We start from the raw sequence: 23,662 nt of genomic DNA, 5'->3' as shown, positions 1-23,662 counted from the left end.
GTATACCAAAATTTTTGCCTCTTACCCATATTAGTTCCTATGTCCCTCCAATGCCACCATGCATCAGGACCTTCAGACACTCTAGCTACTCTAATTGTCTCCAAGCCTGTAGCATGACCTTCCCACTCTGCCTGACCCTGAAGGCAGTGGGGATCTGCAGCTCGTGGCTTGCCAAGGAAAAGGCAGGAGTGAATTAAGCAAGAACACTGACAATCTGCCTGTAGCTAAACAGAAAAGGGCTGTGTAATTAATAATTTATCTATGTCTTTCTGTTTGCACTGCATTCTCTCTCTTTACAGTAGAATGACTTAGAGAAAACAGTAACAAAATGAAAATTTTTAAGAGGGTGTTTTCTTGAAAGGGATAAAACATGTCTATGCCTCTTGCCAAGTTGTAGAGAGAACATTTCCGCTTGAAAAGTAACCACTCTGGAACATCAGAAAATTGAAAATTTAAGGCTACATTTGTTCATCTGCTAGGCTCCACTGAGGTCAATGAAATCAGGCAGATTTCAGGGCCACTGAGTCACATCTTTAGCTTGTGTCCAGAGTTCCACTAGGAAGGATGTATTGTACTTCATGGAGGCACAGGAAGAGATGTGTGCTCTGTCACCTTCCCCGTCAAGTGATGGATGTGCTAATAATATAATGCGACATGCGAAAATACCTCTCATGACCAACGCTAATATTAGCTGTTGTCGTCTGATCAGTGCATGTCCTTCTAGACACATAAAGCATGGGATGAGCTGGCATCTTCAGTGAAGAATGTGTGGGGGAGTAGGCTACAAAGCAGCAAAATGCCTTCTGCCTCCCTCCTCTGCCTAGGGAGCTTGCAGGGACAAGTCACCAGGGATCCCACCACAGCTTAACTGAGTTGCTCTGAGGCTTGGTCACCTCATCCCAACCTCAGCTATGGATCATGCTGTGTGCAGGAATTTGAGTTAACTTGTCTCCTGGTTTCATGGCTTCTATTCCCCAATTTTCTTCATCAACAGGCCTCTAAAAGGTCAGAGTTGCCCCAGACCTCGATCTTACCTCATCTACAGCTGAAATCCTACCCACCCTCTAAACCTCCATTCCTATTCTTCTGCTTTTCCTTATTCTCCCTCAGAGGAGAGGAGAATGAGAGAAAATCCATGTGTAAGGTATAAAGTATATGATTTTTATTTATTTTAGCTTTCACACTGTCCTCTATGCAACTGTCTACATAAATAAGTTTTTAAAGAAATCTTATCGTTTCCTTCATCCCTCCCCAACATATCTTTAAACTGAAATGTCAAATGAGTCGTATTTTTCTTCCCAACAGCAGACTCACTATTGCCAAAAATATTCACAACACTTATGTAACCACTGTGTGGTTATCCACGTGAAGGATTACTGAAGGTCTGTGTACTCACTAGCCTGGAGAGGTCAGTCTCCACAGATCCATTCATCCTGACAATGGCACTACTTTGGATGTGTTAAGAGCTCCTCATTTAAAAATGTTAGCTGATGCATTTGAATTTCCTTTCAGCTTTCCATTTCTCTCATCAAAGGCAAGAGGAGGGGACAGGTTTTGGGGTTTATTAATCCATTTCTGCAGCTTTCTTCTAAGACATTTAAAAGGCTGCTACAAGTATCCCTGTTGTATGCTTAGGGCACAGAAGAGTTCATTGACTTGCCAAAGGCCACAGAGGAAATAGGTGGCTAAACTGGTAAATTAATCAATCTCTTTATTCCTTTATCTACTATTCAGACTCCAACTTCTCTTTTAGATGAAAATTAGCACTCATTTATATAGTTGTTCTGGAAAGAGCCAAAGAAACAAGATCACAGTGAGGTGTTAACATCAGTACACAAGCTATGCAATGAAACTTCCTTCATTGATATTAAGCTGATATTAAGAATAATCTTAAGAAAAATCTTTTGCTTTTCTAAAGTTTGATTTTTAATTTTATTCTTTTGTTGTTGTGGTAAATTATAGGTCATCTAAAATGCCCAATTTTTTTCTAACTGACATTTGTTCTGTTAAAAGAGAATAACAAAGGCATTTCTGCAGAGAAACAGGAGTGAGGGCAGATACATTTCCAGAATTTTTCTTTCCTGCCTTCAGCATGTAGCCTGATAATTAATGTGTTGTCTTGAGAGAAAACAGCTCCAGGGCTGAAGAGGAGTGTCTGGGATGAACTAAAGGTAAGTCTCTCACACCCTAGTTCTCTGAGCTGATTCATCTCACTAATGTGGAAGAAAATGATCCAGTCACTTTTCCTTGGTTACTTCTTTGCCAGGTCTGTGAGTTAAATTAACTCACAAAGGAGTGCCAATAGGAGACATGAAAATAAGCGTGAACAGAGGTAAATAGCTAGGCTAGTTCAAACTGCAGCCTTTCACATCTAAATTCTGTTTATCTCCCCATTTAGATGGGGATTTTTTCTCATATGTTTATGAAACAACATATCCAGCTGTTTCTGCTGATGGCGATAAATACTTTGACATAAGCAGTGCTGTTTCCAAGTCAAATGAAAGAGCAGAATGCACTGAATATTGCAGTTTTTACAGCTGAGATGAAGGTATGAATGAGAATGGGGAACTGATTCAATGATAATACATATAAAATACAGTTGCAAATAATTAGATGTCTCTGAAAATGGAATTACACATTTGGCCTGTTTAACTTTTGAAAAGAAAGAGGTAAAGGACATACTGTAGGCTCAGAACCAGTCCTAGTCAAACTCGAATTGAAGACAACAGGTAAATTCTCTTCAATGGAATGTGAACTGAAGAATTGATTTGGAAAGATAAATATCAAAGCATTTGTTGACTGAATGAATATGCATTTGACAATTGGTTTATATAATACTTGTTCAGAATAAAAAAAGTATAATAATGAACAGACTGCTTTAGCGACCAAAGATATAATATGGAGATGTAAGGATTTCATTTTGATTTTACATAGGAGTGTAGGTTTGGGACACAGGCAGAGATACACCTACCGAGTATTTTGCTGATGGCATGTCCCGTCTCCTTCATCTCAGCCATATCTGAGCTAACTCCGAAGAATAAACTACAATTTATGTACTTCTGAAAGTCAGACTGTATTAGCTCCAGCTCTGAAATACAGCCACATACCTACCAGGCCTCTAGTTCACAGCTGGCAAGTGTCACAGGTCTGTAACTCCAAACACTTGAGAAACAAAATTAACACTGAAAAAGTAACATAGGGATTTATTCCCCACCAAAACTGACTTCAGGATTTTTGCAAGGCTATAAATATATCTGAGTAACTAAACCCAAGCCTGGAAAAAAATCAGTCTTCAAAGTATGCCTATTCACCTCTCTCACAGGGGTATTAGAAGAACTGATTTCACCTAGACATGTAATATGTATCAGGGTTTCAGACTTCTATTACAACCAACTAGCTGAGTATGCTGAGAGTGCCATTGTAATTTTAATAAAATTAGTTTAATCTGAATTGGTAAGCAGTTGCTGAGACATAGCAGTTCCCACTCCCACCTGTGAAGGAAACCAGACCTTAATGGAACTTTGCAAGATATATAAATGTGATAAACTGGAAACCAAGCAGCAGAATGCTTGAATCACGTCTCTTCTGAGGCTTGATTTAAGCTAATTCTGAAAGAAGCTTCCCGTAAAGAAAGTCCAGATTTTTCAGGTAGCAATACTAAAGTAAGTTAAATACTTGTAGTAGGCATTAGTCAGGCTTGCATTTAATTTGCTTTCCATTAAAGGTATTCTTACATGAATACTCTTTGTCTGGATCTAAAAGTCAAGGCACAGTTATGATGGGACAGATAGTTTGGATAGTGTGATTAATTGTACTCTGAGGAAACTGTATTCAACAAAATCAAGAGGTAAATCTACACTGTAAAGGAAGGATGCTCTAGAGACCAGAAAGAAAGGATGCATTGCCAGCCAGTGTAACAGAAAAAATATGATAGATGAGACAACAGGTTAGGCAGAGGTAGAAGTCTGCAAAAAAAGAAATGGAGAAGGGAAAGAAAGCTTCTTGGGAAACCTGGAAATTATGCAGCTGTAGAAAATGGTCCCTTTAATTTATTCTTTTTCCTTCCTATGCTATTCTCAAATGGAAATGGCAGCTTTGCAGGAGGGAGAGTTGCTCTGAAAGAGGTAGAAAGTGTTCTTCAAAGCCTTAAATGAGGAGAATGAGCTCGGACTGGTGGTAAAGGAGACGGTACAGAAATCAGAAGCTGCTTGAAAAGGCAAGCCTTTCTTAGCCAAGGAGAGGTCCTGTGCCCAGGTCACAAACATCAAGAGACTGCTTGAATCAAGAGGGTGGGAGCTCCTCTGGAAGGGAGGAATATCTGCTTGATGAGGAAGCAATTCAAGGCAAAGAAAGATAGAGGGAGCAAGAAAGAGACTAGCTTTGCTCTAAAAAAGACCTCAGCTTCCCACCTCCTAAGTCCATGAAGTAACCCCAGAGCTACGGAGCCACATTCCCTTCTTCTGCCTGGCTCCCATCCTGCAGAAACTGCTTTTTTTTTGAGGGAATTTCAGCACAATTTCAGCAGGAGAGGTGGAACCTCTGTTTACTGGGAAACAGCTGCAGGCTTAATAATTGTGGTTCTCCCCAGTAGATAAAAGATGTTGGGATGCACATCCTCAACTGGATAAGAGCCCAGGGTTTGGTTTTCCCATCAGCAGACTACATGGACTCTTGATTTAGTGTAGAAGTCTGGGGAAGCTGTGCTGAAAAGGAGAACAAATATGGCCAATGTATTATAAAATAAAACAAAACCAATGATGTCTTCCAGTCTTGAAAGGTACTGCTGAGGGTATGCAGTCTACATGCAGTGGTAGCAAATGGTAGCTAAGCTCCGTAAGAAGGTATCTAGCACTAGACAGAGCTTGGCATCTATTTTATTGCAAAGATGGGAGTCAAGATAGAAGTACCTTTGGACACCAACCTACAGTCTATGAATGTTGGTCAGATTTAGGAGCTTTCCTGTGACCCAGTATTGAGACACCCTCCATTGTTCTCCACAAACAATTCTGCTTTCCTTATTGGTTCCAACGGTGTAGCTTCAGCTGCTCCTCACACAGCTCTTCTGAAACTTGGGAATCCTATTCAGAAGGGCTTATCTCTCCCTCTAGTGCAGGACAGGAGTTTCTGCTCAAGGATTAGGGCACCTAAACATTGGGTGAAATATCTAAGTCATTTTGTCTCACAAAGGCATTGTGACAATAGATTTAGTAATGACTGTGAGATGCTCAGGTAATTCAGAAGTAGGAACTCTCTAGGTGCTTTTAATAGATGTGTTTTAAAGTGTACACTCTGTTCCAGTCCCTTTAGGACCCACACTTCCTGCAGCCCCACTTCCCAGTGCAGTATGAGTCAGGAAACGGGCTGTGCAGCTGAATAGCCCTGGCATTGCCTCTGCTCATCAGCTGATGACGTGGCTCGTACCAAACCGGACCAACTCTCTTTGGAGGCTTTGGACCAATGCCATGTCTGTTTGGGGACAAAGTCACTGCCCTAACATTTTCCTCTTAACTGAACAAACCTGGACCCACTACTGGTTCTCATCTTGTTTCTACATATTGCTGCTGTTACCTTTGTTTTAATCTCCTGTGGTTCCTTGTATTTGCAGAGTAACTGGTGCCATTATTGCCGAGCTGTGTAATTACACAGTGGATCTCTCACTAAATGTATAATTATGAAGTTCTCCAAAGCAGAAGGACAAAACAACTGTTCAGTGTTTGCAGCCAATGGAGTTTTACTGTATGCACTTTCTGCACCACTTAGTTTGCTGCCTACTTAACTTTCCATAAAGTGTAATTAGGTTCTGGGTAGGGCTGGAAGACACAGGGAGTATAATATATTAATTGCACTTCTTATTCATAAAGTAACAAAGGCTCTGCATCAAGTTAATGCCAACAGTTTCCCTTGGAAATAGCACAAATAATTTGGCACTGTTCATTACTCTCACACCACTATACCACTGCTGGCTTTTGAAAAGATGGTTTCTAAAATTATCCAGAAGAACTGATTACTGGTTTTGGTATTGTAAAGTTTAAATGGACCAAAACAATTCAAGATCTATGCATTCTAACCCAAACAAATAGAAGTGTTTTGTTTTTGCATTTGTCTTTCTGGCATGTATGGATTGTTTTCTTTCTTTCTGAAGGATAAAGAGTACACAGTGGAATACAAAGAGCAGAGAGCCAGCACAAGGCCTCTGTTTAAGTGGGATACAGACATTTCTCTTTTGAACAGAGAGCAGTCTGACCTAAGCCTTTTACCAATGACAGGAATATTAGCTCTCTGAAAGCAGAGACAGCAACAGCAGTTAGGCCACATTGCACGAGAGGCTTTCACAAACTCACTGAGATTTCTCTGACTTAAGGGACAAGCTGGAAAAAAAGAGAGAAAACAACTTCTCCAAAGTCACACCCAACAGCCTTATATCAGAATAAGGAATAGAAGTGAGATTTCCTAAATGTCGTTTTAGTGCCAGGTCTACTCAGACACTCTGTTTAGCCTCCATGTAGCCTCTCTAGCCGACCCCAAACTCATTAGGATCCCTCGCCAAAAGAAGTGTGTGTTCCTGTGAATCTGGCTCAGTTCAACAATCACTGGAAATTTCGAAGCTTCCTTTGGAGACACAGCCAGCTACTCTCCACGCAGTGTTTGCACTTAGCAGGTCTGGAAGGGGGAACTGATGCAGCCCCTGCTTGTGCACTCACAAGACTGAGGGAGCCGATTCACATGTCACTTGTGGTTTGTCTGAATTTTAGGATTGTTCCTTACAACTGAAACAGTATTATATCTGAATTCATAACTCTTCCCTTCCAAAAAACATCCCGTACTGGGATGCCTGAGGATTCACTCTGCTCTTATTTCACCTTAGTGCATAAGAGGCTTCATATACTGCATTATCCTGGGAACAGATTAGAGGACATATTGTGATGGAGATACTTACTTCCTGCAATTTTGGAGCAGAGAATGACCTGTTTAAGATGTAACAGCTCTCCCCCTCTTACATTCCCAAGTTTGAATGGCTGGCTGGAGCCAGGGCTCTTGCAGCTCTGTAGCAGATGCTGTAGGTGGGCTTCCCTTGTTCATCCTTCTTGATCTTGGAGTCACAGGCTCCACCAAGAAGAGAAGCAGGAAGGCTTTCTTGCATATCTGAACAGAGACAGGAGTTATTGTCCCAGTGAGCTCACAGTACTTAGCCTCTCTCAAAGAAAAATGAGTTACACAAGACTGGATCTTCAGTCTTCAGTCCCAGTTCCATCACTTTGCTCTTCTGCCATGAAATAAGCTAACCACTGAAATCTGGCCCTCTATTACAGGAATATCAGCCCAACATTAGCAAACCCAGGGGAAACTGGAGGAAAAGGCAGCTGACTTTGAAGTGATCTTTTCTGGTACAGAGAGAAATGCTTTGGTGCACTACTCTGAGTTAGCTGGTACTCCTCCACTCCAGGTTTCCCCATCTGCAGTGCCTGCCTTTGATCTATTAAATCACTTCAAAACAATTTTGGAAGGAAGTTGTATAATATAAAGATACCCCATTTGACACTTACTATCCTAAAGAGTGAGCTTTAATTTTCAAAGCTGTCAATCTCCTTCATTTCGTATGTGATAAGCACAAGAAAAATTAAAGAGTAGAGTTTAGATCCTGTTTTCTAATACTTTACTTCAGAGACAGTATTTTTCGTGTTGTGCTTGTTTTCCCTCTTTCTAATCATCTTTTTTTACTTTAAAAAAATCCTTTCACTTTTAGAACATGAATCCTTCTCTCTTTTTTGCATTGTTGCTTGTCACTGGAACACTCACCCAAACAGACTCAGTGTGGTACTAGCTCTCTTTAGTAAATCCGTGTTTCACTTGAACTGGACTTCTGTTCCCTTATTTAAAGAGTTAAGCTTTAATTTGGCTAAGACAAGCTGATAACATCCTAAACAGAGGCATACTGCAACCCTCCCAAAAGCTGTAGGAAATTCAGATAACAGACAGTAACTTCTCATTTCAAAGCCTTCTCATAATAATAATTTTTGATCCTGATAGAGAGAAAAAGACGTTTAATTAACTCTCTCTGCTTATCTTTCTTCCATCATATTCGAGTATATTGTGTAGGACTCTACAGCTTTATACACTGCAGCACAGTCTCATCAATAGCGATTATGGTTCCTTGGCTGTCTTCAGTATCTTTGTTCAGCAGAGTTTCTGAAACATAGTCAAAGCTGAAACAGCTACCAGAATGGCACATGAGGACAAAAGCACAGCATGAAAACCTTAAGTAAGCTTCAATACCATAACAATACTTCTCAACAGCATGGCCTATCAATATGAAACCCTTAAAATGCAGTTTAGAATGCTAAATAATAGCCTTATCCCCACCAGCAACACATATAACAGCACTGAACTGAAGCAACTGCTAACTTTAGCAGCTTCTAATTAGAGTTGATTGAGTTTTCCCATTAAAGCACTTTTATTTTAATAGGAGACTAATTCTTTTATTCCAAAAATTATTTTCTTCACATACTTCTTTGGTTTTCAAAATAGTCCCCACTCCAAACCTGAACTTACCATTTTTTTCTTCCATGAATCATATTTTATTTGAAAAGTAAAAATTTCTAACAGTCAATTTTAAATTAGAATTTTCTGTAAGAAAGCCATGTCCAAATTGTTTTGTGTATTTCTCTGTATTACAATAAATCCTTGCTCTGAGGCAAGAGTTTCTTATGTCTGGTTATTTATTCCTCCAAAGGCATCTGAATTTCACACCCTCTGTGAAATCATTACTGTTGCTAAAGCAATGTGTAGTGGGTATTGCACTGCAAACTCTGGATCCTCTCATAGAGTTTGGCCTCACTCCTGAAGATTTATCTGCTTACTTAATTGTATGAGATATGGCAAGTTACATTTCCATCAAATTTCACAGAAATATTTTCAGTACTCTAACCTAAGATGGGATGTGATACCAGCCTGATAAGACGTAAGGAGGAGGTGATGACAGTATTTCAGGAGGAATTAAATAGGAGGCAAAAGTAATCCCAAAGAACACTAGTCAAGTGGAGACTTTCTGGAGAAAACGAGGGTCAGGGGAGACCTTATTGCTCTCTACAACTACCTGAAAGGAGGTTGTAGCGAGGTGGGTGTCGGTCTCTTCTCCAAAGTAACAAATGATAGGACGAGAGGAAACAGCCTCAAGTTGTGCCAGGAGAGATTTAGATTGGATATTAGGAAAAATTTCTTCACTGAAAGGGTTATCAAGCATTGGAACAGGCTGCCCAGGGAAGTGGTGGAGTCACCATCCCTGGAGGTATTTAAAAGACTAGTAGATGTGGTGCTTAGGGACATGGTTTAGTGGTGGACTTGGCAGTGCTGGGTTAATGGTTGGACTCGATGATCATAGAAGTCCTTTTCAATCAAAACAATTTTATAATTCTATGATTCTAAGTGATGCTTAATGCAATAATATTTTGCGGGTAAAGACTGAAAGATGTTTGAAAAAGAAAGGACATATAACAAAGCAGCAGAATCTGTAGTCTCAACTATGCTACATTTCAGGACTTTTCTAGCAACACTTAACAACATATATATTGTCCCCAGTTGGTGTTTCCACCTTCCAAGTATTTCCATCACACATCCTTTGCTAGGTTAAATGTTACAAGGGAGGATTCATCTTCAAGTTTCATGGCAAAAATAATCCTTGCCAGGCACTGGGAATCAATGGTTCCTATTTTATCTTGAGATGACAGATGTGCATTCTGCTGCCTTGCTGGCTAGAAAAGGCTTACTGAAGGAACCATGTTTCCTGCTTACCATGCTGAATAAACTGCTGTCTCGTCATGAGATACAGAGCAAAACTGCTACCATTGCAGAACTTACTCAGTGGAAAAAACAAAAGTGGCCAGCATATGGAAACTGTGCCCTGTGAAATACAAAGTCATTTGTAGACTGGAAAAATTTTTTCTCTCAAAGCTTGGCTTACTATTTGCTTTTCATTGAAAAAAAAAATAAACCAGCCATAAGGCTCATTATCCTATTTATAGATAAAGACTCCAGGTAAAGAAAATTCAGGGTGTCTTTAGTTCAGTTGTAAACTAATTCTAAATTGCATGTGTCCCAGCTCAGTGTCTAGCATATAAGACCTTGGTTCCTCTCAGGAATCTTCTAAAAAGACTAATGTCCTTGACCACAACTAGAGGACAGGGGGAGAGGCAAGAAGAGAACAAGGAGATTCCAGTTCATCTCTTTATTCAGTGCTAGAGATTCTTGTTTTCCCTCAGTGAGAGAAAAAGCTATGCCTAAACATATGCTGAAGACCAAATCAGACATGTGACATGATATTTATTTTTCTGCTACTCAAACACTGACACTATGGGAGGTGGATTTTTTTATAGTCCTTAGTGAACAGACTGCTGCAATCCAATCTTCCCCTTGTGTCTCCCAGAACTACCATCATCATAGAGAGAATAGCAGTAGTCACTGGTCTTTAGAACCCATACTGTGTTTCTATTCAGAAAAAAAAAAAGGAAAGCAAAGATCATAGTAACATTTAGATAGGAGATACAGTTTTTCTCATCCAGAGCCCACAGGCATGCAGGAAACACGATGGAGAGGTTAATCCTCTCTCACTGGGTCAGCAGACAGAGTAGTTTACTGGACAGGGAAAGCTTAGACTGCTTCAACACAGTGTAAATGACATAGCATCATTTGCAAACAATATTATCCCATGGGGACATGTCTATGGGTCAAAAACATCTATCATAGAATGACAGGTCAAGTCAACAAAACTTATGAAGGAGAGATCATAATGTATATAAAAAGTGCAAATGCAACAAGACTTTTGGCTGGTTTTGCACAGCTCGCACATCTCTCCCATGTCTACCCCTGTCAGCCTCGGTGCCCAAGTTATTTCCTATTCCACACGTAATGTGCAATATTTGGTGCTGTACAAAGAGCAAAAATGCTCCCTTTCTCCCAGAAAACTTCTTATTGTAATTTACCATTTCTATTCTCTCCAAACTTAGTGATAGAACTTCCCGTGGCTTTGCTCAGGTTAGAGCACATCTCAAGCCATGTAGGATCTCAGGACAAACAGTCAGGGAGATCTAGTCCTTTAAACTTGACTTGCTATTCTTAAACAGATCTAAGGCAGACAAATGACAAAAATGGCTTCCTGATGCCTGCCACTCACCTTAGTCACACAGCCCTGACTTCTCCCTTGGTCTGGCACTGGTTTGGCTGCATGGTGAGTGCAGGGTATTTTGAACACCAGAGGGATTATTTTCCATTAGATCAACAAGCTGTTTGACTCACCTCTCAGCCACGTAATCCCCAAAGTGAAGCAGGATAACAGCAGGACCATAGTCCTGGCTGGGAAGGAGGGTAAGGGGTGGAAAAAATGGGGGTGAGCAGGACTCCTTCATCAGTAGCACAGTGGGATCACATAAAGCATAACATGAAACCACATTGCTGGTCTCAAGATGCTCGAAGCACATAGGGATGTGTTTAACCACCTTTGCACTCTTGGTGTCTAGGGCTTGCTTTGCCTCCACTGTAAGATAGTGTAATCCTAGGCAGAACTAATTATGATCATCTGATTGCAATACACATGATCTGTCCTATCAACATCCCCCTCTTAGCACAGTCTCTCACACTGGGATCCCAGAAAGGCACCACAGTTTTTACATTGCATGACCCAGAGTCCCTTGTCACAGGGAACACTGTAGCAGTTTAAGAAGAAAAAAAGGTTTTGACTATATGCTTACACTTTTAAAAATTCCTTTCTCTCCTGAAGCAGTACAATTTTGGGAAATAATGTTTATATATTATTTAGGAGTCAAACACATACTGAACTCAGGATGACCTAGACTGTGTAAGTAATTTTAGAAACTGGTCCCATGAACGTGTATAGCGGCAAGAACCGAAGTCGTGTAAGGCCAATGGCTAAGCATAACAGTGAAAAGCAGCAGGAAGAAAAGGAAAGAAAAATCCAGGATTTTTTTTTTTTTAGTGTCGTAGTAACAGAAGGGAAAGAAGCCAGGGGCAAAATCTGTTCAGTTTAAAAATTTTATTTGATAATATTTGTGGCATCACTTTTCAAAGGGAACAAGTAATAAAAAAATGAGGAAATTTAATAACTTTTATAGGTATTAAAATTGAGAGCAATTAATTATGTCTAAATGTGCCTGAGTAAATGTTCTTCCTAACCTAAAGGAGGCTTGCAGCACTGGGGTATAAAGGTCATTGGGGAAAGTAAGAACTAAGAATTCTCCTTTGAGCAACAAGGTCCTTGAGTAATCCCATATGCTAAATGAACTGCTGTTAAAGATGAGAAATAACCAAAGAACAGGTGCTATTGCTGGAAGTGTGGGGTTTAGATGAAACAGTTGGAAGCTCTATTAACTGTAACAGAGCAGATGCAGGTGGGCAGAGTGCCTGGCTGAGCAGGAACAAGATCACAGAATTAAAGAATAGTGGAGGTAGGAAGGAACCTCCTGAGATCATCTAGTCCAGCCCCCTGCTCAAAACAGGGTCAGAGAGAGAAGGTTGCTCAGGCCAGCGTCCATTTGGGCTTTAAGTACCTAGGGAATGAAGACTCTGAAACCTCTCTGGGCAACCTGTTCCAGATTCCTTATAGTAAAAAAACAAAACCAAACCAAAACCAAAACCAAAACCAAACCAAACCAAACCAAAACAAAAAAAACACATTACCTTATTTTTAAGTGGAATTTCTTGTATTTCAGTTTGGGCTCATTGCCTCTTGTCCTCTCACTAATCACCACTGAGGACAGTCTAGGTCCATCTTCTTTACTCCCGCCCAAGTGTGAGTACTCCTGCCACTTTCGCGTGTCTTCCTGCACATCAGGATGCTTCATTTTTGAGCCTGGAGGAGGAGATCCTTGAAAATCAAGCAGCTCCCCTTGACCCCTCTTCTCTTCAGGACCATCTCAAAGGGAAGAGCTCCTTGAAAAGGTCGAAGTCTGCTCCCTTCAAGTCCAGGGTTGTAATCCTGCTTTTTGCCCTGCTCACTCCTCTCAGGATCCTGAACTCCACCACTGCAAGATCACTACGTCCAAGACTGTCCCCAGTTTTCACATCCCTGACCTGTTCTTCCTTGTTTGTATGTATCACATCCATCAGACCATGTCTCATCATTGGCTCATCAATCACTTGTGTCAGGAAGTTGTCAATAATGCACTCCAGAAACATTCTGGATTGCTTGTGTCCTGTTATGTTGTCCCTCCAGTAGATTCTGGGGTGGTTGAAGACCCCCATGAGGACCAGGACCTGTGAACATGAAGCTTCTTCCCTTCGTCTGAAGAAGGTCTCATCTGCTTCTACCTGATCAGGTGGCCTGAAGCAAGCACAAAAAACAATGTTGCCCTTGTTGGTTTATGCTGCAACCCTGATCCATAAACCCTTGACCGGCTCCTCTCCTGTCCCCAGGCAGAGCTCCATTCATCCTTTCTGCTCTTTCAAATAAAGGACAAATCCCTCTCTTTTTCTTCTCAGCCTGTCCTTCCTAAAGAGCCTACTTCTATCCACCAGAGGACTCCAGCTGTGTGAGCTGTCTCTGTGATCCTAACGAAAAGTGGACCTGCAACTGCACACAGACCTCTAAGTCCTCCTGTCTTTCCCTATGCTGTATGTGTTAGTGTACAGTCACTTCAGGGAGACACTCACTCATGCTGTCCTCTTCCCAGAAGAGGCTTTGAGAGCTTATCCCATCATCCTTTCCTGTAGGCACTTATTTCTTTGTGTATGTACACTTGGAGAGGGACTTCTTAAACCCTGTGGGTTTTTTTCAGTGTCTCTTCTGTTCAAATCATCTGTACACTTTGCTTGCAACCTGGCCCGCTACTTCCTCGCTTGACTGTGGGATGTCTTCCCCCTCCCCTGTCATTCTTCTTTATTATTACTCCTTAATATATTTTGTTCCATTCAGACTTTAGAAATTTTTATATTTGCTTTTGCAAAAAAACTTTGCCATTGTGTCTCTAGTAGGACACGAGAAACACTGAAAGCAATTCTAAAAACAGCGTGAAGCTGTTTTGAAAACATTGCTTGACTCGGAGTTTCTGTTCTGAATCAGTTCTTCTCTGTTGTTTCCTGTTGTGAAGACCGTCGCCCAAACCAGAATCACATACGCGGTTAGGGATAGAGCTCTCCTTACATACAGAATTCTACTTGTGGCAAGTTGAGGGAATATGCTGCAAGCAATGAAAGAGATATGATTGGAAAGCAGAGCACTGTCTTGGTCCAATAGCAGTCATTCTGCTAAGAATGAGATAATCCACTTCAAATGTTAAAAATTAGGAGGAAGTTTTGCACGTGGCCTTACAAATTCTTCTGGGTTAGGCAGGAGAGATGGTTCTTTTAGTGTCTCTTGCAGTTGACTGTCCAAAAGGTCCTTGATATATATAATCCAGTGAAAAGTCATTGTCACAGCAGAGATATCTGCTGTCAGTAAATATGATCACTGCACCTGAATTAAATTCCAGCTATCAACAAATAGAGAAAACAGGTTGGTTTATTTTTTTAATGATCTATCTGTATGCAGGGGACCTATCCTGAAAATATTTCAGCCGGAGATTGAATGGGGCTCTCTCATGTAGACAAAAGTACTCATATGCTTGGATTTCAGCTTGGATATTTCACCAGAATGGTTTGTTTTTCCAGGGCCTTTACTGATCTTAGAAAAATCTTGAAAAAAAGTTGATCAAGCCTGAAAAATTTCATGCTTTAGAGACTGCAGTGGTCATAAAGGACCCAGGCAGACAGTCCTTCACGATGAATGCTCTTGCATTTGTCAGCTTTTGTCAAAACCCTGAATTATTCATATGTTTATGCTCTGTTAATTATCATCCTTTAATTATTTATGACAATCTTTATCAATTCCAGTTACTGATAGAAATGAGGAAAAGATCCTTGCTGTGCTGTACTTTTAGTCAAGTTGAACAGATAAAAAAGGTGCCCAGGGCAGAAGAGAAAGAAGGAATTATTTCTCATCAAGTCAGAGGCTGGATGAAACCTTAAAGGAGTACAAGAAAAAGGAGAATTAGACCACAGGGCTGGCTTCTTCTGACAGAGGAATCTGGGGACAGAAATTTAACTTGGAAGCAGCTCTGTTTGACCAGATGATGGGTCAGGACTATTGCACTGTTGGTTTCTCTGTCTACAATTTCAATGTGTGTGGGAAGCTCAAACCAAGATGGGAGAGGGAAAAGAAGTCTGACATGGCAAGAACCATTCCATCGGTGCTTCATATTCATACAGAATAAGCCAGAACCAACCTCACCAGGTTCTGCATTTGCCAAATTGTGCCAAGGAGGACAGACCTTCAATAATAACCCTGAGACCTTCTTTTCTTTATACTCTTCCTCTTCCTCCTCCTCCCAACTTGCTTTGACTCCAGCAAAGGTTTTTCTGCCAGAAATCAAGTAAGGGGCAATGGTGTAAGTGCTCAGAGAAAGAGCCCAAGAAAGTGGCAGGTATAGAATGACTGTCCCCATGTTTATACCTTCACATCTTTCAGCAGTTTAGGAATTCACTGAGCTGGAGATTGCACCTGGACCAACATTATTGCTTTAAATGTTGCAATTATTTTTTATTGCTTTAATCATTTATACATTAAAAGCCCTATGGGGTCCTCAGTGCTAAGTCAAAGGATGGTAGCAATGCTTGCCTTTTTGTGGGGATGCAGCAGCCACAAGGAAGTGTACCTGAGTCCCCAGTAGAAAACAACCATTTCAAGGTAATATTCATCTGAAGGCTTTTAGGGATAGAAAAAAAAAAAAAACCACAATGTGTTGCTGCTTCACAAATACTATGCCTGCTACAGGATATAACAAAATGTTTAAGCAGCATATAGAACAATAACAGGATACAACACATCATTATAGACAAAACATTTGGAATATAATGTGAAATTGCAACAAATCCCTTCCCTCCCCCCACTCACTCTGTTCCAGCCATCATCATAAAGATATTTACTCTACATAAAGGCAGTCTATTCTTGATTTTTCGTAAGTGCATTAGCAGCCTGCACAATAATCTAGACCATATTTCCTCCCTAACACCTTGGGCTGCAGAAAAGTCTACAGAAAGCCTGTACTGCCTATATCAGGCCATGTCAAACTGATGAAGAAATTAATTTACAAGATTTACCAACTCAAAAATAGATGCATTAAATATGTTTCTACAGATTAATTTAAATAAGCTTTGTGTTATCCACATCCTTCCTTTCTTGAAAATATCCTTTGCCACTGTGATTCCAGACTACTGAGCGCTGACTCTACCTGTGTATAAAGAACACATTTTTATCTTTTCCTCCCTTCTACCAGGAAAAGAGAGAATGATTTCAAGATAAACTTGGTGTTCTACTTCAAATCCTTTATTTTTTTTAAGTGAGGCAGGTGTTGGCCTCTTCTCCCAGGTAGCAAATGATAGGACAAGAGGAAACGGCCTCAAGTTGTGCCAGAGGAGGTTTAGACTGGATATCAGGAAAAAGTTCTTCACTGAAAGGGTTGTCAAACATTGGAACAAGCTGCCCAGAGAAGTGGTGGAGTCACCATCCCTGGAGGGATTTAAAAGGCATGTAAATGTGGTGCTTAGGGATATGGTTTAGTGGTGGACTTGGTAGTGTTAGGTTAATGGTTGGACTCGATGATCTTAAGTGTTCTTTCCAACCAAAATAATTCTATGATTCTATGATTCTATTAGAGAAGAGAAAGCTATATCTCTTCAGGCACTATTAGATTTTGTTAAGATGTGGATAGTAAGTGGAAAAACGGAATTCTGAAAATATACTTAAGATAGAATCAGTCAAGTAGAGATTTCTTAGAACTGAAAAAAAAACTTGTCTAGAAAACATCCAGTCACTGATGCCTTTTTAGTTAAAACAGCAGTGAAATATTTCTTTAGAAGGTTGCTAATGGGATCTGGAAAGTGAAAACCCTGTTCAGGTAAATACTGAACACCAGTAGAAAAGAGTGAGACAAATAATTCTTTTTGCCTTGACTTATTTTTTTAAAAATAAAATTACCAGGGGATAATCTGTTGCAGGAATTTCTAGAGAATGATATCAAAACTGAATACCAGGAAGGAATTGAATACCTGTGTCAAATATGCTTTTGCACAAACAGATTCTACTCAACTATATCAAAAGACTTTTACTTAGAGAGAAGTCATCAAACATCAATTGGATTTTTTTAAACTGAGAGGAAACAAGCTTTCCTACACTGAGTAGTAGGTCACAGTGGCATTGAGGCAGCTGAAGAGTAACCTAATCGGTTCTATTTGATTTAGGCAATAGGACTGTGAAACCCAAATTTTCAGCCAGATTTCATCTGTGAAACAAATTTTCAGCCAGATAAATTGCTGGATTTATGAGAGAAATTTGAGATCTTTAGGGCTTTATTTTGAAAGTACCCATATTTGAGGAAATCACCACTTGTAGTGAAGCTATTCAGTAAAAATGCAAGAGGATTTAGAAGAGCAAAATTTATCAACAATAACAATCACCAGTAGTTCAGCTCCAAAGCAGTACATATATTTTTTTTTCCAGTTTGTATCAGCAAACTAAATACTTTAACCAGATAGGTTTTCTATTCTAGCACAAGCATTCCTTCACAAAGACAGAACTTAAATTTATTTCCTTACAGAATTATAGAGCCATGGCTGTACAGAGTTTTTCATGTGTAATTCGAATAAAGCAGTGTTTTTCTGTCATCTTTGTCTCTTCTTAACCGAGCGTATTGATGAAGATGCGCTTTTTGCCTCTAGCCAGTGTAGCTAACATTGTTGGTTCAGTAATTTGTTAAAAAAAATAAAATATTCCTAGAAAAAATACTGATTTTTTCTGACTTTTTGTCAGTCAGGGCAAAATTTGAACTTGACAGAAAGTGCTGCAAAGTTATTTTAGAGTCAAGACTCAGGTTCTTTTAACCTTAAGTTCTAACAGACTCTTGACTTTTTGTTTTCCCGGGGCATGAGATAATAGCTCCCCTAAGACACTGGCTATCTCCCAGAATAAAGCAGCAGAACTCTTCCTAATGATCTTTGTCTGTGCAAACAGTCTGTATTGATTTTTTTTCAATAAAATGTGGAATGAGACTTTCAAGTAAATCTACACCCATCCTTCAGAGTTTCTTGCTGTTCCATCTGGGAATTTTATCTAAAATTAACCCGTGTTAGCTTACTGACAGTGTCAGGATGAACTACATGATCAACTAAGTGTTCTAAAACAATAAAAAATACATGTAGAAAAAAATAATTGTGGGAGAAAAAGAAAAATGTATCTTCATAGAGCTTTCTAGTTATCTACTTGCACAAGCTCTTCCTTGTTCTTTGAGAGGATATATGTGTTTGTAACTAGTATGCTGAAGTCACCAGTGCAAATCCCCCAGTCCCACAGTCTTAAGAATTCCTCTTGCAACCTCCGTCCTGTTTGATTATTCTTCCCTTACCACAATTTATAAATGTGTTATGTACTACCTTCTGCCTGAACACATATGCAGCCTAACGTCTTCCCTTGGTCACTTCTTATTGAAAAATCTTTTTGCTTTTTGTCTGAATATTTTTCATACTAATTGAGTTTAATATTAACAATTCTAATATTATCTTCACTTACTAAGTCCTTGCTTATCAGTCCTTCAGTCTCTTCTATTCAGGTTAACTCTTTGACTTGGTTCTAGTTAGTAACCTTGTATTCTACATTTCTTTTAGCTAAACTCATTTCCTGTGAGTCATTACATCAAATGCTTTTTGAAAGTGCAGACAGATTAGATATATTTCCTTTGCCTAGAAAATCTATAAACTTATCAAAGATATCTGTCAAATCAGTCTCATATGATTTATTGCTAAAATTCTTCCTGTTTATTCATCTGAATGGGATCAATAGGTTTTTGATTTTTACAAAGTCAGAATGTATAAACATATTTCCTGTTTCGTCAGAAGACCTCCTCATATTTGCACCCCAATTTGTCTCAGCCAAATGTGAAAGAAGGATTAATGCCTCAGAAGTATGAAGTTCTAGCAAGTTTTATGACAACTGGTGTGTGGGATGGATATAGAAGGGACAAATCTATTAAAAAAATCCCATGCCATTGGACCTGCTTCCCCCAAAGCAATCTCCTCTGTCCATGGTAACACATGTGTTAAAACTCATGTTTTAGCAGACCTAATTGTCTCATTATGCCATTGTGACTGTGCTGCTTCCATGCTTGGGGAAATGACTGGGTTGAGAACCTTCACCATAAAGAAATCCTAGAATCTTTCCACATCTAACTTCTCCTCAACCAAGCTGCTTTTCAGACTATCTGAACAATACAATTATGATCATTTGCCTTTGAAATCAAGGACGTCACTTTCAGACTAGCTTTTTCTTGTATTTTTCTTAAAGGATTTCATTCAATGAAGCCAGATGAATTTACAATCCCATCATTAGAATTGTAGTGTATGATTACCTAATCTATAATCCCATAATTATTGACTGTAACCAATATTACCTTGTCATATTTTGTTATGTATTGCCATAGCAATCTCCCTAGAAAAAAAAATACTTTTAATAATCTGATCTTATGTGTTTGAGAAAGGCTTTTCAACCTATAAACAATCATTTCTATAGATGTGGAAACAAACTTATCTGATTTTCTTTTATACTGAAGAGAACACTTCCTTCAGCTATTCTTTCTATAGTTAAGGAACTCCAATTAAATAATATTAATTTATTTACCTCTTCTCCTCTAAACTTTCCGTGTCCTCATTCCCTTCGAAGGACTGTAGGTAGATTTCATAGTCTGTGATGGAAATCCAACTGCTGCATATTGTTCAGGAGTTTATTATTACTTTAAACTAACATTACAAAAAGTTAAGAAAAAGAAGCAAAAGAAGAAAAAAAAACATGATCCATTTTAATCTGCAAGTGACATTTAAATAGGCAAAAAGCAAAGATATAATTTGATCAAGATTCAGAGATGATTTATTACTTCTTTTGTGATAAAAGCCAGAGGCTTTCATCATGTATGAATGCTCTATTGTGCTGGATGCTTTACATAGTATAATGAAATGTCAGGCCCCTTCACTCTTTTATATTAAGAATTTGTTAGAAAATAATGTAAGGATCATACAGATTCTAACTCCCTATGCTAGCAACAAGCATCTTGAAACTTTATTGACTACTTCAGTTTTAAGACTCCTCTTATTAACAAAGAGCTGACATCTAATAGAACAAAAGGCAAAAGGTAGATACTGACAGAGGAAGGAAAAAGAAAAAATGAAGGAATCCTAGAGCAATCTTAGTACACAAGGCACTGGCATTCATCTTATCTCACTTCAGATAGATAGTTTAGACGCACAAAGTAGAACTTGAAATCTAAGGTTCTAATCTAATCTAAATCTAACCTAAATTTAATCTTCACGGCCAATCACAAGAAATCAGCATATCTAGACTGAGATTCATTTAAGTCATTTCAATAATTTCAAATCTAGTGTGATGTGCATTACACCATACAAATGCCCATATTTTTTAATAAAACAAGCCCAAAATGACTAGCTCAGATTAAGGGTTTGTATATATTCACCTATGTGTATGTTGTGCATATAGGTCACTTGCTGGAAGGATTTGCATGGACATTACAGCAAAGCAATTGCTTTTGGGCACATTATTTGGGCAATTCTATCTTCATGCAAAGAAAATCTGCAAACAGGATACATAAAAGTTTAAACAAATAAATTGAGCTGGTTTCGGCTGGAATAGAGTTAATTTTCTTCATGGTAGTTGGCATGGTGCCATGTTTTGGATTTGTGACCAAAACTGTGTGATAACGCACTGATGATCTAGCTATTGCTGAGCAGTGCTTACACAAGCATCAAGGCCTCTTCTACCTCTCACTCTGCCCCTTCCAGTGAGTAGATTGGGGGTGCACAATAATTTGGAAGGGGACACAGCTGGGACAGATGACCCCAACTGACGAAAGGGATATCCCAAACCGTATGACATCATGCTCAGCAATAAAAGCTCAAGGAAGGAGGAAGGAGGGACATTCAAAGTTATGGCATTTGTCTTCCCAAGTAACCGTTATGCATGATGAAGTCCTGCTTTCCTGGAGATGGCCAAACATCTGCCTGCCAATGGGAAGTCGTGAATGAACTTCTTGTTTTGCTTTGCTTGCATGTGCAGCTTTTGCTGCACTTAAAAACATATAATGAAAACCCACAAGTTTTCTCTCTTTTACCCTTCCAATTCTCTCCCACATCCCACTGGTGGGGGAGTCAGCAAGTGGCTGTGTGGGGCTTAGCTGCCTACAGGGGTTAAACCACAACATAAATATATACAACTTCAATAATAAGGCAATTATTTTTTGGCTAACACATCAACAATGGCTAGAATGTAATGAGCTCCTAGTCTAAGCACGAGTTCAGCATCCCAATAAGCCACCTGAATACTCTTCGCTGGCCAGGCAGACATCAATCAAGAGCAGAAGGGGTGGCCTCTGCTGCTCACTAGAATAGATGCTCCATGTTGCTGAGTTGCCATCTTCCATCAACTCTATTAGCTCCTTGATTCTTACTTTGGGATCTTACATTTTTCGATGCTGATATTTTCACTCTTGAATTCTGCAGACAATCCCCGTTTCAACAACCCTGCTTCTGTCTCTAATTTTACTTTTGTTATCTTCCATGGCTCTGCTCTAGAGCCTTTCTCACAGTTCTTTGCACAGCTTAGCAATTTCCTCTGAAGTCTGAGCCAAGGTTGCACAGCTGGGCCATATCAGACCTTGGATCCTTGGAGCACAGAGAGATGAAGCCATGGGAAGGAGGGAAAGGTTACAGAGGGTTTACAGAGTAAAGAATACAGAGCATTTCTAGGAAAAAAAAAATGAAGGGGAAAATGAAGAAACTTTCTAGATGTACATGTGGTGTTTCTCCCTTCTGTACAGCATAGCTTGGGTGAGAGCAAAGATTAGAAAATTTGAAAATGTAATTCGTTGAGGATAAGGAACGGTACCTTACATGGGTTGGGGTGGGAGAAGATCACCTGATACTACCTTTCACAGTGTTAAGAGAGACTAAGAGACAAGAAGGAAAAGTACAAAAAAGAATTTGAAAGTTAAGACCAAAAGCAGGATGACAAGAAAGAGACAAAGGAAAATATGATACAGGTAGAATATGACCTTTGCTTCAATGTATTGAAAGTAAGAGGGGTCAGTGGAAAGATTGTTCCAGTGGTAGAAATGCAAACGCAAATTACACAGATGAGAGGTTTTACCTGTGAACATAAACCTTTCAGATGCTGTGGAAAAAAATCATCAGCATTGAAAGAGAGACCTTTCCAAAAAGAGGCCCCACATACTGGACTCATTGACAGTGAAGATGATCTATTAAAAATGTTTGAGTTTCTGAGAAAGAAGAGTAAATAAGAGAAAAGATCAGTACAATGACAGATATCCAGATACTTCTGTTGTGATTATTTTAAACTAGGAGATAACATTAAAGAGGAGATACCAAAATGACATCCTGAAACCATGCACTTTCCTTTAAGATTCATTGAAATCATAATATTGATGTGTGACAAGAGTTGTATTTCTGCCTTTATGCAGGAAAATGCTTATGAACCTGCCTAACCTCAAATATGTTCTCACATCTCCCTTGGCACTATTGTCAACAATCTGCAGCAACTTGTCTTGTCATCCAGATCTGGAATGAATATGTTTGAGAGGATGATTCCTTGTTCATTTAAATAAGGTATGCTGGGAAGATGGTAGCAGGAATAAGAAAAAAACTGTAGAAGAAATGGACAAAATGAGGGCTTCCAACTGAGAAAAAAGCTAATATTCTCCAGGTAATAGTTCTGCATTGTACTTTATTGCTGTCTGATTACTATTCTTTTATCGTGCTTTATGAGAGAGACTAATGTGATTATACTTTAGCTGCATTAGTAAAAACAAAAAAGGAAGATTATAAGATTCAATTAAAAATTATGCTAATTTGATAGGATGGAAAATTGCTTGTGTAGGGTACAAACTTATTACTAAGATATATTGGCTGTCCTTAGGAAAAGTTTCACAGTGCTTATGAGTATTTATTTTACAACAGTTCATTCCATAAAAAGGAACAGACAAGGCAAAAGAGGTCTCTTGTAAAAGCTGACAACACTCTCAATTTATTATTGAGTTCAACAGAACCAGTTCTAACAATAAAGCCTGGACTGGAAGCTTGGACATGTTTAGTCTGCCATACCACAGAGATACTGGAGTTCATTACGGACAAGCTGGTTTGCCTTTTAAGCATAGGTAATATAATGCCCATATGGACATGCCTTGTTCCTTGACCGCTCTGATAAGAAAAAAAAAAATGTATGACCTGAACCAAAAATATTTTTTCAGGTTTTTCTTCTGAAATCAAAACTTAACATTTTCTAGCATATGCTACTTGCTTCCATTTCTGGTAGAAGAAAAGCAAACGAATTCTCCAAAGCAGAAAGATGAAGGCTGTCTCCTTTCCACCTGCCCAACACTGACTTTCATGCAGGACAAAGAGACTGCAGTTCCTTCTGGGAAACCTCAAATGAAGGCCTGCCACAGCAATATCCTGCCCACCAGGTGAAAATACAGAGTGAGGATGGACTAGAAATCTCTTCTGTATGAGTTTTTCCACTTCACATTTTATACAGAAGTATTAACAC

The sequence above is a fragment of the Nyctibius grandis genome, chromosome 2 (assembly GCF_013368605.1).
Source record: "Nyctibius grandis isolate bNycGra1 chromosome 2, bNycGra1.pri, whole genome shotgun sequence".
NCBI classification, from domain to species: Eukaryota; Metazoa; Chordata; class Aves; order Nyctibiiformes; family Nyctibiidae; genus Nyctibius; species Nyctibius grandis.
The sequence above is the reverse complement of the archived record's forward strand: the minus strand, read 5'-3'. Positions refer to the sequence as shown.